Raw genomic sequence first — 16,403 nt, forward strand, 5'->3', positions numbered from 1 at the left:
ACCTCGACTGACCGGCGCCTTATATGGGCTATATTACGAAAAAAAATTTCCTCCGACGACCCCCCTTGAAATTTTGTGTGGTGGTAGGAGAACGCCTTGGGGTGTCACAAAAAACTCGCCATGTCCGGGAAAAATCGGGAAATGGGTCAAAACTGACCAGTCGTATTTCCCTATATAATCTTTGTATTTTATGGGAAAAACAGAGGGTGATTTCAAAACGGATTTTAGGGCACTTTCCGTCTTTACATCTGGCTAATTTTTTGCATGCTCTAAGGTAAATGGCTTAACCTTTAGGGAAAACTGTCGGTTTCACTCAAAGCCCTCGACGAGGGCTAAAAAGTGACCGCGAGTGAAATTCTCTTTATATGAGCTCTATTACGAAAAAAAATTTCCTCCGACGACCCCCCTTGCAATTTTGTGTGGTGGTAGGAGAACGCCTCGGGGTGTCCCAAAAAACTCGCCATGTCCGGGAAAATTCGTTAAATGGGTCAAAACTGACCAGTCGTATTTCCCTATATAATTTTTGTATTTTATGGGAAAAACAGAGGGTGATTTCAAAACGGATTTTAGGGCACTTACCGTCTTTACATCTGGCTAATTTTTTGCATGCTCTTAGGTAAATGGCTTGACCTTTAGGGAAAACTGTCGGTTTCACTCAAAGCCCTCGACGAGGGCTAAAAAGTGACCGCGAGTGACATTCTCTTTATATGAGCTCTATTACGAAAAAAAATTTCCTCCGACGACCCCCCATGATATTTTGTGAGGTGGTAGAAGAACACCTAGGGGTGTCACAAAAAACTCGGCATATCTGGGAAAACTTCGTAAAGCGGTCAAAACTGACCAGTTGTATTTCCCTATATAATCTTTGTATTTTATGGGAAAAACAGAGGGTCATTTCAACGCAGACTTTAGGGTACTTAATCTCAGTATATCTGGCTAATTTTTTGCATGTTCCTAGGACAATGGCTTGACCTTTAGGGAAAACTGTCGGTTACACTCAAAGCCCTCGACGAGGGCTAAAAAGTGACCGCGAGTGAAATTCTCTTTATATGAGCTCTATTACGAAAAAAAATTTCCTCCGACGACCCCCATTGATATTTTGTGAGGTGGTAGAAGAACACCTAGGGGTGTCACAAAAAACTCGGCATATCTGGGAAAACTTCGTAAAGCGGTCAAAACTGACCAGTTGTATTTCCCTATATAATCTTTGTATTTTATGGGAAAAACAGAGGGTCATTTCAACGCAGACTTTAGGGTACTTAAGCTCAGTATATCTGGCTAATTTTTTGCATGCTCCTAGGACAATGGCTTGACCTTTAGGGAAAACTGTCGGTTACACTCAAAGCCCTCGACGAGGGCTAAAAAGTGACCGCGAGTGAAATTCTCTTTATATGAGCTCTATTACGAAAAAAAAATTCCTCCGACGACCCCCCTTGATATTTTGTGAGGTGGTAGAAGAACACCTAGGGGTGTCACAAAAAACTCGGCATATTTGGGAAAACTTCGTAAAGCGGTCAAAACTGACCAGTTGTATTTCCCTATATAATCTTTGTATTTTATGGGAAAAACAGAGGGTCATTTCAACGCAGACTTTAGGGTACTTAAGCTCAGTATATCTGGCTAATTTTTTGCATGCTTCTAGGACAATGGCTTGACCTTTAGGGAAAACTGTCGGTTACACTCAAAGCCCTCGACGAGGGCTAAAAAGTGACCGCGAGTGAAATTCTCTTTATATGAGCTCTATTACGAAAAAAAATTTCCTCCGACGACCCCCCTTGATATTTTGTGAGGTGGTCGAAGAACACCTAGGGGTGTCACAAAAAACTCGGCATATCTGGGAAAACTTCGTAAAGCGGTCAAAACTGACCAGTTGAATTTCCCTATATAATCTTTGTATTTTATGGGAAAAACAGAGGGTCATTTCAACGCAGACTTTAGGGTACTTAAGCTCAGTATATCTGGCTAATTTTTTGCATGCTCCTAAGACAATGGCTTGACCTTTAGGGAAAACTGTCGGTTACACTCAAAGCCCTCGACGAGGGCTAAAAAGTGACCGCGAGTGAAATTCTCTTTATATGAGCTCTATTACGAAAAAAAAATTCCTCCGACGACCCCCCTTGATATTTTGTGAGGTGGTAGAAGAACACCTAGGGGTGTCACAAAAAACTCGGCATATCTGGGAAAACTTCGTAAAGCGGTCAAAACTGACCAGTTGAATTTCCCTATATAATCTTTGTATTTTATGGGAAAAACAGAGGGTCATTTCAACGCAGACTTTAGGGTACTTAAGCTCAGTATATCTGGCTAATTTTTTGCATGCTTCTAGGACAATGGCTTGACCTTTAGGGAAAACTGTCGGTTACACTCAAAGCCCTCGACGAGGGCTAAAAAGTGACCGCGAGTGAAATTCTCTTTATATGAGCTCTATTACGAAAAAAAATTTCCTCCGACGACCCCCCTTGATATTTTGTGAGGTGGTCGAAGAACACCTAGGGGTGTCACAAAAAACTCGGCATATCTGGGAAAACTTCGTAAAGCGGTCAAAACTGACCAGTTGAATTTCCCTATATAATCTTTGTATTTTATGGGAAAAACAGAGGGTCATTTCAACGCAGACTTTAGGGTACTTAAGCTCAGTATATCTGGCTAATTTTTTGCATGCTCCTAAGACAATGGCTTGACCTTTAGGGAAAACTGTCGGTTACACTCAAAGCCCTCGACGAGGGCTAAAAAGTGACCGCGAGTGAAATTCTCTTTATATGAGCTCTATTACGAAAAAAAATTTCCTCCGACGACCCCCCTTGATATTTTGTGAGGTGGTAGAAGAACACCTAGGGGTGTCACAAAAAACTCGGCATATCTGGGAAAACTTCGTAAAGCGGTCAAAACTGACCAGTTGAATTTCCCTATATAATCTTTGTATTTTATGGGAAAAACAGAGGGTCATTTCAACGCAGACTTTAGGGTACTTAAGCTCAGTATATCTGGCTAATTTTTTGCATGCTCCTAGGACAATGGCTTGACCTTTAGGGAAAACTGTCGGTTACACTCAAAGCCCTCGACGAGGGCTAAAAAGTGACCGCGAGTGAAATTCTCTTTATATGAGCTCTATTACGAAAAAAAATTTCCTCCGACGACCCCCCTTGATATTTTGTGAGGTGGTAGAAGAACACCTAGGGGTGTCACAAAAAACTCGGCATATTTGGGAAAACTTCGTAAAGCGGTCAAAACTGACCAGTTGTATTTCCCTATATAATCTTTGTATTTTATGGCAAAAACCGGGAAAATTTAACACAATTTTTAGGTTACTTAACGTCTGTACATCATGCTAAGTTTTTGCATACACTACTATAGATGACTATACCGTATGGAAAAACTGTTGGTCAGACTCAAAGCCCTCGACGAGGGCTAAAAGATGATCGTGAGTGAAGTTCACCATATATGAGATATATATATAAATAAATTGACGAACGATGCCCTTAATATTATGTGACGTCGTAGACCGACCATGGAGGGTAACAAAAAAACTTTATTCCCGTCATAAACAGCCATTATAGTCGTTAAATATGTTCATATACCGTAATTTCTTATATAAGCATAGCAAAGACATACGTCATACGTTCAGTTTTCAAGGGAGGTAACGTTTTTTAAATTATTATTTTTCAAATAATTGTATACTATTTTAAACAGAAACAGAAAATGACGAAGTATAGCATTTGTTGTAGTACAAAATTAAGTTGTTAATTCAGTTACGTATCCTAATTAGATAATCAAATAAATTTCAAAAGGCAATGTAATATAAACCATTAGATATACTGTTCATGAAACCTGTGTAGTTCTAATTCCATTTTAGTTATACATTGCGTACTTTCCACTATTTCTCTAGGAACTGGATTTAAATGACAAACAAAACATTTTTTTCTAAAGTTAGCTTTACTGTTTAAATTAAAGCACCCTCCACCCAATCCATCGCTAAATAATTAAGTATTCAAATTCTCAAATGTTTTTTAAAAACCTAAGCGAAGCTAGGCAGTATGCCTAGTCTATATATATAAAGCAAAGTGGTCAAGTGCCCGATAGGGCACTTCCCGGCGCCGCAGGCGCGTCAAATTTGGCACGATGGTGCCTTCGGGCGATAGAACACGAAGGCCGGTGACGGTTGGCCGAAAAGTCTACGGAGAAGGGGTCAAAACTGACCTCGACTGACCGGCGCCTTATATGGGCTATATTACGAAAAAAAATTTCCTCCGACGACCCCCCTTGAAATTTTGTGAGGTGGTAGGAGAACACCTTGGGGTGTCACAAAAAACTCGCCATGTCCGGGAAAAATCGGGAAATGGGTCAAAACTGACCAGTCGTATTTCCCTATATAATCTTTGTATTTTATGGGAAAAACAGAGGGTCATTTCAAAACGGATTTTAGGGCACTTACCCTGTTTACATCTGGCTAATTTTTGGCATGTTTATAGGTAAATGGCTTGACCGTAGGGCAGACCTGTCGGTCTTACTCAAAGCCTTCGACGAGGGCTAAAAAGTGACCGCGAGTGAAATTCTCTTTATATGAGCTCTATTACGAAAAACAATTTCCTCCGACGACCCCCCTTGATATTTTGTGAGGTGGTAGGAGAACGCCTTGGGGTGTCACAAAAAACTCGCCATGTCCGGGAAAAAGCGGGAAATGGGTCAAAACTGACCAGTCGTATTTCCCTATATAATCTTTGTATTTTATGGGGAAAACAGAGGGTCATTTCAAAACGGATTTTATGGCACTTACTCTCTTTACATGTGGCTCAGTTTTGGCATGCTTATAGGTAAATGGCTTGACCTTTAGGGAAAACTGTCGGTTACACTCAAAGCACTCGACGAGGGCTAAAAAGTGACCGCGAGTGAAATTCTCTTTATATGAGCTCTATTACGAAAAAAAAATTCCTCCGACGACCCCCCTTGAAATTTTCTGAGGTGGTAGGAGAACACCTTGGGGTGTCACAAAAAACTCGGCATATCTGGGAAAACTTCGTAAAGCGGTCAAAACTGACCAGTTGTATTTCCCTATATAATCTTTGTATTTTATGGGAAAAACAGAGGGTCATTTCAACGCAGACTTTAGGGTACTTAAGCTCAGTATATCTGGCTAATTTTTTGCATGCTCCTAGGTCAATGGGTTGACCTTTAGGGAAAACTGTCGGTTTCACTCAAAGCCCTCGACGAGGGCTAAAATGTGACCGCGAGTGAAATTCTCTTAACTCTTAACAGACTGAGGGTTTTAGTGATATTTTCAGTGTTCGGCAGTATGCTTGTAACTTTTGACCATAAGTATTGATTGAACATCAGTACACACATGTGTTATATATCATTGTGTAGGTATTTGATTTGTCTTTAATATTACTGAAGAGTTTTTAGGTGTTAACAATTGGTTTTAGTTTTGTAGCCTAAAATCTGGTGGTTTTATTTTTTAAAAATAATTAAAAACTTTAAAATCAACAGTTCCTAAGAAGCAAAAAAATAATTGATAAGAGCTATTGAGTTAATATGTATATTTTATTGACTTACATCCATTTATGTATAAATGTGACAATTTTGAATGCACTGTGCCAAGAAATGGATTTTTCACTAATTAATTGATCTTATGATGATCTTAACATGATTTGGACCTCTCCGCAAACATTTTTACTCTAAAAGTGGCAAACATAGGTTAACATGTAATCAAACACACACATAAGTCAATGTAATGAAATAATCAAATTGTAATATCTACAGTGCTTCTTATTACATTAAAACAGATGCTTTTAATGATCTTTAATTAATAAATAATGCGAACACACATGATAACTAAACAAACAATTTCCTTCTTTTTGTAAACATAAAGTGTATCATATACACTTATCTACACTTAACTTACATTCTTTTAATATTGTTTTATCATACAATAACAATTTAAAAACCTCATTCTAATCTGATATAGTATGGTTCATAGAATGGTTGGAAAATAATGGTGGCTTACAAGCCAAAGAAACAGTATGGTTAAGTGAAATATTACCTAACTTTCCAACTAACTTTTAAAGAGTGTAATTGGCAATACCATGTTGGAATTTTTTTTCCTATGATATCTGGATTCTTTTCTCAATAATCTTGAAGTAAAATACAGAAATTAACTTTAGTTATATCTCAAAGGTGAAAAAATTTAGTTCTAGTACACTACTAGTACTTAATTGTTTACCGAAGGACATAACAGTTAAATTAACTGATCACTTCTATCCACCACATAAGCTAACCCATCTGGCCCACTGACCAGAATAATAAAATATAAAAAACAAAACCTTATGTGTAACTTCTCAATGATCAGCCAAAGCTCATAATTGCATACCCTACTGTTGGCTTATCCACAATCATAATGTATTGTCAAGAAAAATATTCTTCCTAACCATTCACCATTGTCTTATCTATGGAAATATTGTATAAAGCTACAACAATTTGCTGCACTTAATTTTGATGTAAGTAGGATGCATTATTTGTATAATATGCCCTTTGTATGTTCAGTATCTTGATAGTACATCTTTCAAAAAGCATGACAGCTTTGAAGCAATAGCGTGATATGAAACTTGAGCCGCAGTCCATTGTAGAGCATAGAGTAAATTCTTGCTTCAGAATCTGTCAAAATGAGTGTTGATAATCCCCAGCACATATTGTAAGTCCATAAAACCTGTAAGATTTAATCAGGTGTCAAATTAAACCATCCCGAGACAGATAGGTGATCTGCGTCGCTTTACATATCCATTGGTAAATTGACATAATGTATGTCACAATATCCACTGTAGAGTTTACAAACACAATAGGTTTGAGTAAACATATACTTCATTGTACTGTCTCCTGTCCTCATCTCAGCCAGCTGAATTCCTGGTTCTTTCTCAGGAGGTAACAGTTCCAGTTGATAAGGGATACCCATTCACTCCTTTTTTCCTTTATAAATTCTCAGTTCTGTTGAAAAGAAAAAATGGTAAATATTTAAAATATGGATTCTATTTAATATTTTCACATATAATAATTTCATCATAAATGTTAGGTGATTTATAATAAGTTAGTACAAGTTAGTACTGTTTGTAACAAAAGAAAACTGAGTTTTTATTACAGTCATGTATGATCAGCTGATTTGTGTTTACATTCTAGACGGTAGACAGTACTGCTACCAATACTACTATTATTTAATAATTGTCATATACTATGAACTGAAACTAGGCTAGTTACATAGTAAAATGATTGAAGTGTTCTTTTAACTACACATTTATATCTAATTAATATCATTAAAAAGAAAAATTTATAAAAATCGCCAAAAAATTAGTAGGAAAAAAACTATAAAAACTGAGTTACTTACGATGTGTAGAGAAAGAGTTCAAAATAGTGTTCAAAACTGTATTTTCATTATCTCCAGTGTCTAGGACATCAGTAAGGTCTTACACTTCTTCGTTACTTGAATCTAAATCATTTTCACGCAGATAATTAGAATCTAATTCCATTTTCCATGAGGTCTGACCGAGGATGGATGCAAAGTCGGCAAGATGGCGGCGTCTCGCCGATCACGCGATAGCATTAATTTTCGTACTCGAAAATATATAATAAGTTTAAAATTAATAATATTTTTTGCAGATTATGATTAATTCATCATTTATTTTGATATAAAATGCTATTGTGCTTGAAAAAAAACATGTTTATCACCATTTGTATGACCTCAAAGTCACATGACAATAATGGGACATAAACCAATCAATCGTTGGGTGGGAGTTAATATGAGCTCTATTACGAAAAAAAAATTCCTCCGACGACCCCCCTTGATATTTTGTGAGGTGGTAGAAGAACACCTAGGGGTGTCACAAAAAACTCGGCATATCTGGGAAAACTTCGTAAAGCGGTCAAAACTGACCAGTTGTATTTCCCTATATAATCTTTGTATTTTATGGGAAAAACAGAGGGTCATTTCAACGCAGACTTTAGGGTACTTAAGCTCAGTATATCTGGCTAATTTTTTGCATGCTCCTAGGTCAATGGGTTGTCCTTTAGGGAAAACTGTCGGTTTCACTCAAAGCCCTCGACGAGGGCTAAAAAGTGACCGCGAGTGAAATTCTCTTTATATGAGCTCTATTACGAAAAAAAAATTCCTCCGACGACCCCCCTTGAAATTTTCTGAGGTGGTAGGAGAACACCTTGGGGTGTCACAAAAAACTCGGCATATCTGGGAAAACTTCGTACAGCGGTCAAAACTGACCAGTTGTATTTCCCTATATAATCTTTGTATTTTATGGGAAAAACAGAGGGTCATTTCAACGCAGACTTTAGGGTACTTAAGCTCAGTATATCTGACTAATTTTTTGCATGCTCCTAGGTCAATGGCTTGACCTTTAGGGAAAACTGTCGGTTTCACTCAAAGCCCTCGACGAGGGCTAAAATGTGACCGCCAGTGAAATTCTCTTTATATGAGCTCTATTACGAAAAAAAAATTCCTCCGACGACCCCCCTTGATATTTTGTGAGGTGGTAGAAGAACACCTAGGGGTGTCACAAAAAACTCGGCATATCTGGGAAAACTTCGTAAAGCGGTCAAAACTGACCAGTTGTATTTCCCTATATAATCTATGTATTTTATGGGAAAAACAGGGAAATTTTAACACAATTTTTAGGTTACTTAATGTCTGTACATCATGCTACGTTTTTGCATACACTACTAAAGATGACTAGGCCGTATGGAAAAACTGTTGGTCAGACTCAAAGCCCTCGACGAGGGCTAAAAGATGATCTTGAGTGAAATTCTCCTTATACGAGATATATATATATATATATATAAATAAATTGACGAACGATCCCCTTAATATTATGTGACGTCGTAGACCGACCATGGAGGGTAACAAAAAAACTTTATTCCCGTCATAAACAGCCATTATAGTCGTTAAATATGTTCATATAACGTAATTTCTTATATAAGCAAACAATATAAGTAAACAATGACATACGTCATACGTTCAGTTTTCAAGGGAGGTAACGTTTTTAAAATTATTATTTTTCAAATAATTGTATACTATTTTAAACAGAAACAGAAAATGACGAAGTATAGCATTTGTTTTAGTACAAAATTAAGTTGTTAATTTAGTTAAGTATGTTAATTAAATTAATTAATTAATTTCAAAAGGCAATGTAATATAAACTATGAGATATACTGTTCATGAAACCTGTGTAGTTCTAATTCCATTTTAGTTATACATTGCGTACTTTCCAAAAATTCTGTACGAACATAATATAAATGACGAACAAAAACATGTCTTTTCTAAAGTTAGCATTACTGTTTAAATTCAACTTATTAAAGCACTCCACACCCAATCCATCGCTAAATAATTAAGTATTCAAATTCTCAAATGTTTTTTAAAAACCTAAGCGAAGCTAGGCAGTATGCCTAGTCTATATATATAAAGCAAAGTGGTCAAGTGCCCGATAGGGCACTTCCCGGCGCCGCAGGCGCGTCAAATTTGGCACGATGGTGCCTTCGGGCAATAGAACACGAAGGCCGGTGACGGTTGGCCGAAAAGTCTACGGAGAAGGGGTCAAAACTGACCTCGACTGACCGGCGCCTTATATGGGCTATATTACGAAAAAAAATTTCCTCCGACGACCCCCCTTGAAATTTTGTGAGGTGGTAGGAGAACACCTTGGGGGGTCACAAAAAACTCGCCATGTCCGGGAAAAATCGGGAAATGGGTCAAAACTGACCAGTCGTATTTCCCTATATAATCTTTGTATTTTATGGGAAAAACAGAGGGTCATTTCAAAACGGATTTTAGGGCACTTACCCTGTTTACATCTGGCTAATTCTTGGCATGTTTATAGGTAAATGGCTTGACCGTAGGGCAGACCTGTCGGTCTTACTCAAAGCCCTCGACGAGGGCTAAAAAGTGACCGCGAGTGAAATTCTCTTTATATGAGCTCTATTACGAAAAAAAATTTCCTCCGACGACCCCCCTTGATATTTTGTGAGGTGGTAGGAGAACGCCTTGGGGTGTCACAAAAAACTCGCCATGTCCGGGAAAAATCGGGAAATGGGTCAAAACTGACCAGTCGTATTTCCCTATATAATCTTTGTATTTTATGGGAAAAACGGAGGGTCATTTCAAAACGGATTTTAGGGCACTTACCCTCTTTACATCTGGCTAATTTTTGGCATGTTTATAGGAAAATGGCTTGACCGTAGGGCAGACCTGTCGGTCTCACTCAAAGCCCTCGACGAGGGCTAAAAAGTGACCGCGAGTGAAATTCTCTTTATATGAGCTCTATTACGAAAAAAAATTTCCTCCGACGACCCCCCTTGATATTTTGTGAGGTGGTAGGAGAACGCCTTAGGGTGTCACAAAAAACTCGGCATATCTGGGAAAACTTCGTAAAGGGGTCAAAACTGACCAGTTGTATTTCCCTATATAATCTTTGTATTTTATGGGAAAAACAGAGGGTCATTTCAACGCAGACTTTAGGGTACTTAAGCTCAGTATATCTGGCTAATTTTTTGCATGCTCCTAGGTCAATGGCTTGACCTTTAGGGAAAACTGTCGGTTACACTCAAAGCCCTCGACGAGGGCTAAAAAGTGACCGCGAGTGAAATTCTCTTTATATGAGCTCTATTACGAAAAAAATTTTCCTCCGACGACCCCCCTTGATATTTTGTGAGGTGGTAGAAGAACACCTAGGAGTGTCACAAAAAACTCGGCATATCTGGGAAAACTTCGTAAAGCGGTCAAAACTGACCAGTTGTATTTCCCTATATAATCTTTGTATTTTATGGGAAAAACAGAGGGTCATTTCAACGCAGACTTTAGGGTACTTAAGCTCAGTATATCTGGCTAATTTTTTGCATGCTCCTAGGTCAATGGCTTGACCTTTAGGGAAAACTGTCGGTTACACTCAAAGCCCTCGACGAGGGCTAAAAAGTGACCGCGAGTGAAATTCTCTTTATATGAGCTCTATTACGAAAAAAATTTTCCTCCGACGACCCCCCTTGATATTTTGTGAGGTGGTAGAAGAACACCTAGGAGTGTCACAAAAAACTCGGCATATCTGGGAAAACTTCGTAAAGCGGTCAAAACTGACCAGTTGTATTTCCCTATATAATCTTTGTATTTTATGGGAAAAACAGAGGGTCATTTCAACGCAGACTTTAGGGTACTTAAGCTCAGTATATCTGGCTAATTTTTTGCATGCTCCTAGGTCAATGGCTTGACCTTTAGGGAAAACTGTCGGTTACACTCAAAGCCCTCGACGAGGGCTAAAAAGTGACCGCGAGTGAAATTCTCTTTATATGAGCTCTATTACGAAAAAATTTTTCCTCCGACGACCCCCCTTGATATTTTGTGAGGTGGTAGAAGAACACCTAGGAGTGTCACAAAAAACTCGGCATATCTGGGAAAACTTCGTAAAGCGGTCAAAACTGACCAGTTGTATTTCCCTATATAATCTTTGTATTTTATGGGAAAAACAGAGGGTCATTTCAACGCAGACTTTAGGGTACTTAAGCTCAGTATATCTGGCTAATTTTTTGCATGCTCCTAGGTCAATGGCTTGACCTTTAGGGAAAACTGTCGGTTACACTCAAAGCCCTCGAAGAGGGCTAAAAAGTGACCGCGAGTGAAATTCTCTTTATATGAGCTCTATTACGAAAAATTTTTTCCTCCGACGACCCCCCTTGATATTTTGTGAGGTGGTAGAAGAACACCTAGGAGTGTCAAAAAAAAGTCGGCATATCTGGGAAAACTTCGTAAAGCGGTCAAAACTGACCAGTTGTATTTCCCTATATAATCTTTGTATTTTATGGGAAAAACAGAGGGTCATTTCAACGCAGACTTTAGGGTACTTAAGCTCAGTATATCTGGCTAATTTTTTGCATGCTCCTAGGTCAATGGCTTGACCTTTAGGGAAAACTGTCGGTTACACTCAAAGCCCTCGAAGAGGGCTAAAAAGTGACCGCGAGTGAAATTCTCTTTATATGAGCTTTATTACGAAAAAATTTTTCCTCCGACGACCCCCCTTGATATTTTGTGAGGTGGTAGAAGAACACCTAGGAGTGTCACAAAAAACTCGGCATATCTGGGAAAACTTCGTAAAGCGGTCAAAACTGACCAGTTGTATTTCCCTATATAATCTTTGTATTTTATGGGAAAAACAGGGTCATTTCAACGCAGACTTTAGGGTACTTAAGCTCAGTATATCTGGCTAATTTTTTGCATGCTCCTAGGTCAATGGCTTGACCTTTAGGGAAAACTGTCGGTTACACTCAAAGCCCTCGACGAGGGCTAAAAAGTGACCGCGAGTAAAATTCTCTTTATATGAGCTCTATTACGAAAAAAAATTTCCTCCGACGACCCCCCTTGATATTTTGTGAGGTGGTAGAAGAACACCTAGGGGTTTCATAAAAAACTCGGCAATTCTGGGAAAACTTCGTAAAGCGGTCAAAACTGACCAGTTGTATTTCCCTATATAATCTTTGTATTTTATGGGAAAAACAGGGAAATTTTAACACAATTTTTAGGTTACTTAATGTCTGTACATCATGCTAAGTTTTTGCATACACTACTATAGATGACTAGGCCGTATGGAAAAACTGTTGGTCAGACTCAAAGCCCTCGACGAGGGCTAAAAGATGATCTTGAGTGAAATTCTCCTTATATGAGATATATATATATATATATAAATAAATTGACGAACGATCCCATTAATATTATGTGACGTCGTAGACCGACCATGGAGGGTAACAAAAAAACTTTATTCCCGTCGGAAACAGCCATTATAGTCGTTAAATAAGTTCATATAACGTAATTTCTTATATAAGCAAACAATATAAGTAAACAATGACATACGTCATACATTCAGTTTTCAAGGGAGGTAACGTTTTTAAAATTATTATTTTTCAAATAATTGTATACTATTTTAAACAGAAACAGAAAATGACGAAGTATAGCATTTGTTTTAGTACAAAATTAAGTTGTTAATTTATTTAAGTATGTTAATTAAATTAATTAATTAATTTCAAAGGCAATGTAATATAAACTATGAGATATACTGTTCATGAAACCTGTGTAGTTCTAATTCCATTTTAGCTATACATTGCGTACTTTCCAAAAATTTTGAATCTGCGTGTAAATGACTAACAAAAACATTTTTTCTAAAGTTAGCATTACTGTTTAAATTAAACTTATTAAACTTATTAAAGCACTCCACACCCAATCCATCGCTAAATAATTAAGTATTCAAATTCTCAAATGCCTTTTAAAAACCTAAGCGAAGCTAGGCAGTATGCCTAGTAACATTATAAAATAAAGTTTCTGTTTTTAAATTATCATTATACAGTTTTCATTAACGGGCGCTGTGTTACTTTTTAAAATAACGAACTGAAATTCACATTTTTATTTTAATCTTGAAGAAAATTTCACACATAATATTTTTTATTAAAATATTTTTTTTTTCTTCACAGGACGATTCTAGTCCACAGATGTCTGAAACTTGATTCCGGCCTTGCCTTAGGCCGTCCCCTGGTCACGTGACAACCGTAAACCGGTTTCTTTGTGTGCAGCAAATTAACGCCTGATTGAGAAAGTGCATTCTAAATGCTTTTACGTTGTCGGCGTGTTTGTTTTTGTACTTGTCTCGCTCCCAAGAATGCCCGTCCTGTTTTTGGGGCTCCCCGTTAAAGGCTAATTGAAACGCCCAAGAGGTTCCTTTGACTCAAGTTTGCGTTTAGAATATTTTTTTCCCTGTTTTTTGTGTGTATTTTTGGGCTATTTTCCAACTAGTATGTTCAAAGCTAAACGTGGAATAGGTTGCTGTTTCTAAAATTTTAAACTTTGAATTCTAAAATATTTTGCCTAGTATTATTGTTGAGTTTTGAAAAAAAAGCAAAAGAATCCATACAAGTTCAACGGGTTAAATAATGAAAAACCTCTCAGACGAGAAATCTGGATAAGTTTCATTCTAAAAAAACTGCACCTAGACAAGAATTTTATGAATCATGAATGTCCGATTCATAACGTAATTTGAGTCATGATTTTGGTACATTTGATTCTTTAAAATAAAATCAATACAATAACGTCTAAGTTAAAGATAAATGAGTTAGGTTGGGTGTATTGGATTGCTTTTTTTCCGCATGGATAATGTTTAAGTCAGTCATTCAGGGCAGGGAGGCAGGAGGGAGAAGGCGAGGGGGGTAGAGAGGAAAGTGGATGGAAGGAATCAAAGAACGGTTTGGGCTGTCCATTGCAGAATTACTTGAAGCAACAGAAGACAAAGAAATAAAGCAAAGAATTTTGAAAAAAAAACAACTTTGGTGACCCAACGTATCCCACCCCGGGATAAAGGAATGATTGATTGATTGATTGAAAGATTGACTGATTGACTTAAAGGTTAAGTTTAGCTGAAGAAATTTTATTTTACCTAGCTTGAATTTAATGCTCATATAATCGTATAATCCCAAAAGCTTCGCTGAGATACTTAGATGGCGAATGTTTGAACGGGACTTATTTAATACTTTCAAGTTCCCCATTTATGTATTCTATGTTCTTGAGATAGGTGTTTCAGACCCCCTCTCCCCACACAGCTGATGGACCCAAAGAGACATGACGTTACATGGGCAACTAGGAATCATTAATGTAGCCGAAGCTTCCGTAAGGAAATCAGAGTTGGTAATCTATAGTCTAAGGGGCTCCTTTCCCTCATCTATCCGGGGGTCGAACACACACACACACATATACACACACATATATATATATATATATATATATATATAATATAGTGTTATATGTATATATATAATATAGTGTTATATATATATATATAATATAGTGTTATATATATATAATATAGTGTTATATATGTATATATATATATATATATATATATATATATATATATATATATATATATATATATATATATATATATATATATATATATATATTTATCATAAGAAAATCTTTCTTACGCCACTCAAAAGATTTACTGACTAGACCTCAATGGTCACAGAACAAGCCTTAGATTGACTCGACTGGAATCTTTATTGACTGACAGTCGTTATTCAACTAGGGGTTCTACGTCTCGTGGTATTATGGAATTCTTCTATAGCCGAGAACTAAACACTAGTTGCCCAAACCTACTGATTCAACGATGAAATCTAATATCCTCCATGTTTGACTGCTACGTGTTCGGGAAACTCCGATTTCGGTTTCGGGCACTACTGTCTGAGACCGGGAATTTCCGCAGGGATTTCGTTCGCACCCAGTGGTATTAGAAACAAGGAGGGAATGAACTAAAGTGTACTGGTGATTTATTTTAGAGCAGAAGAGGAAAGGTCAAGCGTAAAGACGTTTTACAAAAGTTGTTGAATCTAAAATCAAAAGAAATAATAATAAATTGCTAAATTATTCCTGTTGATTGAAATACCGCGAATACAACGCGCTTTGAAGTATAAAACAAATGTACACGCTTTTGATTTCATTATATGTGAATCTATTCTTTTTTTGTAATAAATTATGTATTCCGCATTCAGCTGTCAGAACGCTGCTATTCTATTTATTGTTTTTTTTTTTTACCGAGCATTATTCGGTATACATTCTTAGACTTTATAACATACAATTATCTATATACTGTGTCATTGGTCCAAACTAATACACAGCCGATCATATAGGCCTATATATATATATCTACAATATATATATATAATACGTATATATATATATATATATAAATAAATAAATAAATATATATATATATATATATATATATAAATAAATAAATAAATATATATATATATATATATATATAAATAAATAAATAAATATATATATATATATATATATATATATATATATATATATATATATATATATATATATATATATATATATATATATATACGTATTGGTAAAATCAGACTCTCATTAAAAGTAAGCTTTTTTTAAATTTTGCTGTCACCCCCTTGGATTGTACCCACGGTGCATTTCTCAGCACCCCTACCGCCCCTGCCTTGTGACTCTACATGTGTGATGTGGTGTTTTAGCTACTTAAAGCACCTTAGTGACGCTACGTGTGTGATGTGATATTTTGGCTACTTAAAGCACCTTAGTGACGCTACGTGTGTGATGTGATATTTTGGCTACTTAAAGCACCTTAGTGACGCTACGTGTGTGATGTGGTGTTTTAGCTACTTAAAGCACCTTGACGCGAAGTATGTGATGTGATAGCTACTTAAAACACCATGGTGACGCTACGTATGTGATGTGATGTTCTAGCTACTTAAAGCACCTTGACGCGAAGTATGTGATGTGATAGCTACTTAAAACACCATGGTGACGCTACGTATGTGATGTGATGTTTTAGCTACTCAAAGCA

General features: G+C 36.8%; 1 protein-coding gene across 2 annotated transcripts in view; it reads right to left on the minus strand.

Moving 5' to 3' along the window:
* LOC131948372 (putative G-protein coupled receptor 139) overlaps positions 1-16,403 on the minus strand; it is a 159,310-nt gene that overhangs the window by 48,171 nt on the left and 94,736 nt on the right. The gene's annotated exons all lie outside the window — the stretch shown is intronic.

Source organism: Physella acuta, unplaced genomic scaffold (genome assembly GCF_028476545.2).
Source record: "Physella acuta isolate Inbredline_101_S28 unplaced genomic scaffold, ASM2847654v3 ptg000642l, whole genome shotgun sequence".
Classification (NCBI taxonomy): Eukaryota; Metazoa; Mollusca; class Gastropoda; family Physidae; genus Physella; species Physella acuta.